Here is a 10,312-nt window from a genome sequence, read left to right on the forward strand (position 1 = left end):
CTTAAATGATGGTATCAATTAGTACTGGAACAACCAAAGGATAAATAAGAGGTGTGAGTGGGGATTTGAACCATGGACCACCAACATTTGAGGTACAGAACTTACCTCTGCACTACCTTTCCTACAAGGTTTTGCTGTAACTTGGCTTAAATGATGGCATCAATTAGTACTGGAGCAACCAAAGGACAAATAAAAAGTGTGAGTGGGGATTTGAACCATGGACCTTCAACATGTGAGGCACAGAACTTTCCTCTGCACCATCTATCATACGAAGTGTAACTGTAATCTGGCTTAAATGATGGTATCAATTAGTACTGGAGCATCCAAAGGACAAATAAAAGGTGTGAGTGGGGATTTGAACCATGGACCACCAACATTTGAGGAACAGAACTTACCTCTGCACCACCTTTCCTACAAGGTGTTGCTGTAAGTTGGCTTAAATGATGGTATCAATTAGTACTGGAGCATCCAAAGGACAGATAGAAAGTGTGAGTGGGGATTTAAACCATGGATTTTCAACATGTGAGGCACAGAACTTTCCTCTGCACAACCTTTCCTACGAAGTGCAACTGTAATCTGCCTTAAGTGATGGTATCAATTAGTACTGGCGCATCCAAAGGACAAATAAAAGGTGTGAGTGGGGATTTGAACCATGGACCTTTAACATGTGAGGCACAGAACTTACCACTGCACCGCCTTTCCTACAAGGTGTTGCTGTAACTTGGCTTAAATGATGGTATCAATTAGTACTGGAGCAACCAAAGGACAAATAAGAGGTGTGAGTGGGGATTTGAACCATGGACCATCAACATTTGAGGCACAGAACTTACCTCTGCACCACCTTTTCCTACAAGGTGTTGCTGTAACTTGGCTTAAATGATGGTATCAATTAGTACTGGAGCATCCAAAGGACAAATAGAAAGTGTGAGTGGGGATTTGAACCATGGACCTTCAACACGTGAGGCACAGAAGTTTCCTCTGCACCATCTTTCCTACGAAGTGCAACTGTAATCTGGCTTAAGTGATGGTATCAATTAGTACAGGCGCATCCAAAGGACAAATAAAAGGTGTGAGTGGGGATTTGAACCATGGACCTTTAACATGTGAGGCACAGAACTTACCACTGCACCGCCTTTCCTACAAGGTGTTGCTGTAACTTGGCTTAAATGATGGTATCAATTAGTACTGGAGCAACCAAAGGACAAATAAGAGGTGGGAGTGGGGATTTGAACCATGGACCACCAACATTTGAGGCACAGAACTTACCTCTGCACCACATTTCCTACAAGACTTTGCTGTAACTTGGCCTAAATGATGGCATCAATTAGTACTGGAGCAACCAAAGGACAAATAAAAAGTGTGAGTGGGGATTTGAACCATGGACCTTCAACATGTGAGGCACAGAGCTTTCCTCTGCACCATCTATCATTTGAAGTGTAACTGTAATCTGGCTTAAATGATGGTATCAATTAGTACTGGAGCATCCAAAGGACAAATAAAAGGTGTGAGTGGGGATTTGAACCATGGACCAACAACATTTGACGCATAGAACTTACCTCTGCACCACCTTTTCCTACAAGGTGTTGATGTAACTTGGCTTAAATGATGGTATCAATTAGTACTGGAGCATCCAAAGGACAAATAAAAAGTGTGAGTGGAGATTTGAATCATGGACCTTCAACATGTGAGGCACAGTACTTTCCTCTGCACCATCTATCCTACGAAGTGTAACTGTAATCTGGCTTAAATGATGGTATCAATTAGTACTGGAGCATCCAAAGGACGCATAAAAAGTGTGAATGAGGATTTGAACCATGGATCTTCAACATGTGAGACACAGAACTTTCCGCTGCACCACCTTTCCTACAAGGTGTTGCTGTAACTTGGCTTAAATGATGGTATCAATTAGTACTGGAGCAACCAAAGGACAAATAAAAGGCATGAGTGGGGATTTGAACCATGGACCATCAACATTTGAGGCACAGAACTTACCTCTGCACCACCTTTTCCTATAAGGTGTTGCTGTAACTTGGCTTAAATGATGGTATCAATTAGTACTGGAGCATCCAAAGGACAGATAGAAAGCGTGAGTGGGGATTTGAACCAGGGACCTTCAACACGTGAGGCACAGAAGTTTCCTCTGCACCATCTTTCCTACGAAGTGCAACTGTAATCTGCCATAAGTGATGGTATCAATTAGTACTGGCGCATCCAAAGGACAAATAAAAGGTGTGAGTGGGGATTTGAACCATGGACCTTTAACATGTGAGGCACAGAACTTACCACTGCACCGCCTTTCCTACAAGGTGTTGCTGTAACTTGGCTTAAATGATGGTATCAATTAGTACTGGAGCAACCAAAGGACAAATAAGAGGTGTGACTGGGGATTTGAACCATGGACCACCAACACTTGAGGCACAGAACTTACCTCTGCACCACCTTTCCTACAAGGTGTTGCTGTAACTTGGCTTAAATGATGGTATCAATTAGTACTGGAGCATCCAAAGAACGAATAAAAAGTGTGAGTGGGGATTTAAACCATGGATTTTCAACATGTGAGGCACAGAACTTTCCTCTGCACAACCTTTCCTACAAAGTATTGCTGTAACTTGGCTTAAATGATGGTATCAATTAGTACTGGCGCATCCAAAGGACAAATAAAAAGGGCGAGTGGGGATTTGAACCATGGACCTTCAACATGTGAGGCACAGAACTTTCCTCTGCACCATCTATCATACGAAGTGTAACTGTAATCTGGCTTAAATGATGGTATCAATTAGTACTGGAGCATCCAAAGGACAAATAAAAGGTGTGAGTGGGGATTTGAACCATGGACCAACAACATTTGACGCATAGAACTTACCTCTGCACCACCTTTTCCTACAAGGTGTTGATGTAACTTGGCTTAAATGATGGTATCAATTAGTACTGGAGCATCCAAAGGACAAATAAGAGGTGTGGGTGGGGATTTGAACCATGGACCACCAACATTTGAGGCACAGAACTTACCTCTGTACCACCTTTCCTACAAGGTGTTGCTGTAAGTTGGCTTAAATGATGGTATCAATTAGTACTGGAGCATCCAAAGGACAGATAGAAAGTGTGAGTGGGGATTTGAACCATGGACCTTCAACACGTGAGGCACAGAAGTTTCCTCTGCACCATCTTTCCTACGAAGTGCAACTGTAATCTGCCTTAAGTGATGGTATCAATTAGTACTGGCGCATCCAAAGGACAAATAAAAGGTGTGAGTGGGGATTTGAACCATGGACCTTTAACATGTGAGGCACAGAACTTACCACTGCACCGCCTTTCCTACAAGGTGTTGCTGTAACTTGGCTTAAATGATGGTATCAATTAGTACTGGAGCAACCAAAGGACAAATAAGAGGTGTGAGTGGGGATTTGAACCATGGACCACCAACATTTGAGGCACAGAACTTACCTCTGCACCACCTTTCCTACAAGGTTTTGCTGTAACTTGGCTTAAATGATGGCATCAATTAGTACTGGAGCAACCAAAGGACAAATAAAAAGTGTGAGTGGGGATTTGAACCATGGACCTTCAACATGTGAGGCACAGAACTTTCCTCTGCACCATCTATCATACGAAGTGTAACTGTAATCTGGCTTAAATGATGGTATCAATTAGTACTGGAGCATCCAAAGGACAAATAAAAGGTGTGAGTGGGGATTTGAACCATGGACCAACAACATTTGACGCATAGAACTTACCTCTGCACCACCTTTTTCTACAAGGTGTTGATGTAACTTGGCTTAAATGATGGTATCAATTAGTACTGGAGCATCCAAAGGACAAATAAGAGGTGTGAGTGGGGATTTGAACCATGGACCACCAACATTTGAGGCACAGAACTTACCTCTGCACCACCTTTTCCTTCAAGGTGTTGATGTAACTTGGCTTAAATGATGGTATCAATTAGTACTGGAGCATCCAAAGGACAAATAAAAAGTGTGAGTGGAGAGTTGAACCATGGATCTTCAACATGTGAGGCACAGAACTTACCTCTGCACCACCTTACCTACAAGGTTTTGCTGTAACTTGGCTTAAATGATGGTATCAATTGGTACTGGCGCAACCAAAGGACAAATAAAAGGTGTGAGTGTGGATTTGAACCATAAACCTTCAACATGTGAAGCACAGAACTTACCGCTGCACCACCTTACCTACAAGGTTCTGCTGTAACTTGGCTTAAATGATGGTATCAATTGGTACTGGAGCAACCAAAGGACAAATAAAAGGCGTGAGTGGGGATTTGAACCATGGACCTTCAACATGTGAAGCACAGAACTTACCGCTGCACCACCTTTCCTACAAGGTGTTGCTGTAACTTGGCTTAAATGATGGTATCAATTGGTACTGGAGCAACCAAAGGACAAATAAAAGGTGTGAGTGGTGATTTGAACCATGGACCTTCAACATGTGAGCCACAGAACTTACCGCTGCACCACCTTTCCTACAAGGTGTTGCTGTAACTTTGCTTAAGTGATGGTATCAATTAGTACTGGAGCATCCAAAGGACAAATAAAAGGTGCAAGTGGGGATTTGAACCATGGACCTTCAACATGTGAAGCACAGAACTTACCTCTGAACCACAAGGTGTTGCTGAGGATTGAAATCTTTCTCAGTAGTTCTCTGTTAGTTTGAGCTTTCTGCTTAACAGGAGCTTAAAACTTGTGTCAAGGAGTCTTGAGTTCACATTGAGACCACAGATCTGAGTTCTTCTGAAATCCTTAACAAACTTTGATAATCTTCACTGAACAGTAAAGTCTGTGGAGATCCGAAGGTCACATTAGTGTAGTGGCTATTCCTGCGCCTATATAGCCACTGTGCTGACTGTACCTAAGCGTCTGACTCGACACACATCCAAAAAGAAAAGAATGTCCACAGAAAAAATGTTTTAAACATAAGGCACTATGTATTGTAACGTAAATTTATTTGAAAGTTAGAAAGAAAAAGGTGTGAGATGCTACAGATAAACTGAGGATGAATTTACTGCAGGCCTTGGATGTGCGTTGCGGTCAAAAGACTGTCTCTCTCTGGTAGGCCTCACCTTCCTGGCAGTCTCCCTGGCTTTTATCCCCATCCTTCAGCCACTAGATGGGGGTAACTCAAGAAAAACAGAGATTAATAAAAGGAAACAATCATCCTGGCTCCTGCAATTATTTGGATCAATGCCTTAAACTAATAGTAGACTGTATCTGTCAAGCAGTTTTCTTAGTAAATCTGTCCACGATCAAACCAAGAACATAGAAAGAGGAAATGTTTTCAGAAACAGCTTGGTGTTTTCATTTTTGCACTTTTTGATAGTTTTGTCTCTTCTGTTTAATTGCATCTTCTAAAGTTTAACTGGTGTCTCTTCAAATGTTTAGTCTTTAGTTTTTTTCTTCTTAAATGTTTGGTGTTGCTCTTTTCTCATGTTTTTTTGTCTTTTCTAATGTTTGATCTGATTTCTAAATGTTTTGTCTTTTTAATGTTTAATTGTTGCGTTTTTAAATGTTTTATCAGCTTTTCTAAGTTTTGTAAGTTTGAAAATTTTCCTTTTCTTTCCGAATGGTTTTTTTTTTAATTTAATCTTTGTTAAGGTTTTTCTTTTGAAATGTATTATAATCTTTTAATGTTTAATTTTCTTTTGAAATGCTTGGTTGTATTTTTATGGTTTAATTTCCTATTCAATGTTTTCTTGTCTTTTCTAATATTTAATTCTTCAATTAAATGTTTAATTTTGGAATTAAATGTTTTGTCTTTTTAAATGTTTAAAATTCTTTTTAATTATTTGTAGTTTTTTCAAGGTTTAATTTTGGAATTAAATGCTTTGTATTTTTTTTATGTCCAAGTATCTAATTAAAGATTTTGTCTTTAATGTTTAATATTCTTCTTTATTGTTTATTTGTATTTTCAATAATTAAATCATTTAATATAGATGTACTCACAAACAAACTGACCTTGCGCTGAACACAGGCGTGTGTTATGCATGCGTACGTTATGTACGGATACCGAATCGCATCACCTAAATATGTAGTGGGTGGTGGGAATTGATGGGACTCTGAAACACCCCCACAATTTAATCAGTTGTTCCTTGTATCATTTCCAATGGATAAGTCCTGATAAGTCCACAATGGCTGATTTGAATTCGTGGATCCAGACTATAAGCCACATCACTGCCAAAATCTAATCACTTGGTCCTTGTGTCATTTCTGACCTTCCCTGAAAATTTCATCCAAATCTGTTATTCTGTTTTTGAGTAATCTTTCTTACAGAGCGACAGACAGACCGACAGACACCGATTGTCACACAACTCTGCCGTTCCTTGGTGGAGCACTAAATGTTAACTTGAGCTGAAATGGAGGCACCAAACATAGATTAGCAGTAGCATCCTCACCACAATGTGCAAAACCAACTGAAACGGAACAAAAACCATCGATTAACTGCATTTTAGCCTGCACTACTTCCAATCTTAGCTTCAGCACTAAATTATCTCCAACTCAAGCTGCTTCTCTATTTCCTTCACCTCATTCTGCATTTGTACTCTTAACCCTTTGATCCACAATGTGGGAAAGGAGATAACCCATTTTCCATTGGATTTGGGTCACTTTTGACCCATGGTGCACATTAAAGGGTTAAACTTACATTCTCCTGCTCAAACTGCTTTGCTAACAAATGTTTCTCAAAAGTCTAGTCTCCAGAGCTTCCTAAGAAACCCTCAAAGTCTTTCCTGCTGCAGGTTGCTTTGCAGAACTGTTGCAGAAAACCTCACAAAACCACATGGATGGGGCCTCAAGATAGCTGTCCAAATGAAACAGTACAAAATCCAAATGAGTACCACCCAAACGCGAAGGTTTCCTGCAGCCTACCACAGCAACCTCTTTAAATAGAGAATCAGGACAGTAAGTCTCACCTTCTAGACAACCAACATTGGTTCACAAACAAGAATACAGACTCTGTCTGACCAAAAACCTCAGAAGACTCACTGCAGCCCAAGATAAAGCCACAACTCAGCTGCACCAAATCCAAAGCAGGAGAACAGAGTGAATGAGCGACCAGACGACCTGTCAGTCATTCCCATAGACTGCAGTCTATGGTTAGAAAGCACAACCTGCACTGGATGCTGCTGCTGCTCATTCACTGGCTATACTGTGACGTTTTTAGAGCGACATGGGATACTATGACGTTTTAAGAGCGACATGCTATACTATGATGTTTTTTGGACGACGTGATATACTGTGACGTTTTAAGAGTGACATGCTAAACTATGACAATTTTAGAGCGACATGCTATACTATGACGTTTTCTGAGCGACATGCATGTATGACATTTTTAAACCAAAGGCTACACTGTGACTTTTTTGAGCGACATGCTATACTATGGACATTTGTTGGATGACATGCTATACTATGGACATTTTCTGGACCAAAGGCTATACTATGACGTTTCTTGAGCGACATGCTATACTATGGGCTTATTTAACTGACATATTACTATGATGTGTTTTTTTTTTTTTTTTTTTTTTTTTACAAAATATTATAATAATTTGAACAGTTTTTAAAATTACTATACTTCTATACTACTATAATTCTTTTTAGGCAAAGGCCATGTTTGATTACATATAGGCTATTAAATAAATGTTTTTTAAAAACTAAAAAGTATTTAAAAAATAAGAACCAACTTAGGCATTTACTGAGTCACTAAAATAGTGTAGTCTACGGCCACATCAGCATTATTATAAGCATCCTCTGGTAAATTCACAGCCATATACTATAGGAAATCTAGGTGATCTCATCATGATGTCCACTTACCATATCGACTTCAGGAGATGATTAGATGATAAACTGTGACCTGCTGGTTGGGTTCTCTCTGTTCTCATATTTCCTTCATGTTTGTCTCCTGATGCTGCCTTACTTCAGCCAGTCCATGAGCAACAGAATACACAGTTTGCCTTGTACCCATTGCCAGGGGTTCCACTCTTCCCACTCCAGTCTGTCCATTTGCAAACGTTTTTGCTTCTTTAGACGTGGTGGAGTTTCAGGTGTAGACATTCTTAAACGTGCGGGTGCAGCAGCGTCTGTAACCTGGCAACCAGAGACAGGACCGGACAGGACCGGACACCCAGAGACGTCTGAAGTCTGTCCACTGGACCTGGCATCGGGTCCTCGCTACATGGGTCCTACGAAGAGGAAAATGGCTGCCCTTAATATTTCCTGTGTTTTATTTTATTCATTATGCAGTTTTGATGAGTGTGTGACAAATGTGTACGGGGCATTTATGAAAATACGGAACAACTTGAATCAATACGGGACGCAACAATTAATTGTCAAATAAGGGACGTCTCCGTATTTTAAGGGACGGGTGGCAACCCTAGTGGCAACCCTACTCTCAATATCCTGTTCAAATGTCTCTCAGTAATGATGGTCCCTTGCAATGCTAGGCTTTTCAGAATGTCTTTGTAGCTCATTCCCAGCCTAAAATAAAATTCTATCACACTGTCCCTGTCCATCGTGTCGCTTTTGCTCCTCTAATGCCTCTACCTTAGACCCGAGAGAAGGTGCGCTCGATTTGCTTACCCAGTTGAGGTGTGCTCGATTTGCTTACTCAGCTGTCCAGGAATGACATTCATAGTATTAGGTAGTAACAACAAAATAGTATTTTTTTTTCTGCTTATATGCTATTTAGATTTGGGAAAGACTAAGCAAACAGAGAGAAAGCAGGGGCCCCTAGAAATAAAGCTTCTTGGATCAATCCTCCAGAACGTCCAGTTGCCTTCTTCTGAAGCTCAGAGGATTACGATAAACTGGGTGACTGAGAAACACACAAGTTGGCCAAATAGTCCTTTTTTTGGTGACTCACATTGTTTGCGTCTGCAGGCAAGATTGCCCCACAAAAGAACAGCACAAAACACAGTATATCTTTTTATGTAACCCTCAGTTGCTTAAAATCTGGAATGATTGCTTAAATTATGCTTTTAGCTGATGACTACAGTTTGAGTAATATGAGTACATGTAAGACACGGGTAAAAGTATCTTTGTTCTGCTCAGGACACCCACCTAGTGGAGACATCACAGTATATCCATCCAGCCTTGAGTTTTTAAACTAGAGAAGCACACAGAGTGCAGTACTCTGTCAAGGCTGCTCAGTCATATCATTTCCGATGGCTGGCATCTTTAAAACATTCATGGATCCAGACTATAAGTCGCATCACTGCCAGAATCTAATCAATTGGTCCTTGTGTCATTTCTGACCTTCCCTGAAAATTTCATCCAAATTCATTCATACATTTTTGAGTAATGTTGCTGACAGAGAGACAGACAGACAAACCAACGCCGATCGTCACATAACTCTGGTTAGTGGGTGTAACTCAGCTGTTATGAAAACATATTAAGCTCTATACTGGTGGTGTGGATTTTGATAAGAAAAGTTTCTGTCATTTGAATATTAGAAGCAGCTTCGTAACAGACATTTTTAACGTTTCACTTTTAAAACTTCTTGAAGCCTGGAAGGATACTTCTGTCACACCCAAACTCAACATATATACAGAATAGCGATCTTTAAATTCTCTCTGAATGCCTTGCAAAGATCCTTGGGAACTTCAGTAAATAATCAACTTATTTCTCTCAACACATTGTTGTATTTATTCTAGCTATTGTTGTAAATGAGGATTTATGCTCCATATTTTTTAAAGTTTTAGGTGAATAGCTATAGGCAAAAACTTTTTTTTTTCATGCACTGGTCAATTTTGAGAGATTGGACTACTTTGCCTCCATAAAATGCCTTGATTAAGTATTGAGTGTTGTTAATAAATATCTTTAGGCTGTTGTAGGCCAAAAATCTCCTTCTCCTTCAGTAGTGCTTAAATACACCATTCCAACAATGTACTTTTATTCATATCTATATTCTGAAGTTTTCTTTTACAGAGGGGTTTATTAATTTTTCATTCATAGCCTGGTTTATAAAACATTTTATTCCTAAAAACATGGTTAAAACCTTTTTTTTTCTCTTTTCTGACTATTGACAGTATTTTCTAATTTATGGGGTAACAGAAAACAATAATCCAAAATCGCCCGTATAAAAAGATTTTGACAGTAATATGTGACAAAATAAAACAAGAATTCTGAAGGTGGCTTCATCTGATGTTCAGATTTCTGTTTTGGAAAAGAATTCATATGAGCACACATTTCGATAGGTAATACCTAATTTGCATATTTAAAAATTTTACCCTATTCAGTTCAACTCCAACAGTGATATCTAAGAATGTTTAAAAAATATGCTATACAATAGTCAACATTACAACAAAAAA

Source organism: Amphiprion ocellaris, chromosome 24 (assembly GCF_022539595.1).
Source record: "Amphiprion ocellaris isolate individual 3 ecotype Okinawa chromosome 24, ASM2253959v1, whole genome shotgun sequence".
Taxonomy (NCBI): Eukaryota; Metazoa; Chordata; class Actinopteri; family Pomacentridae; genus Amphiprion; species Amphiprion ocellaris.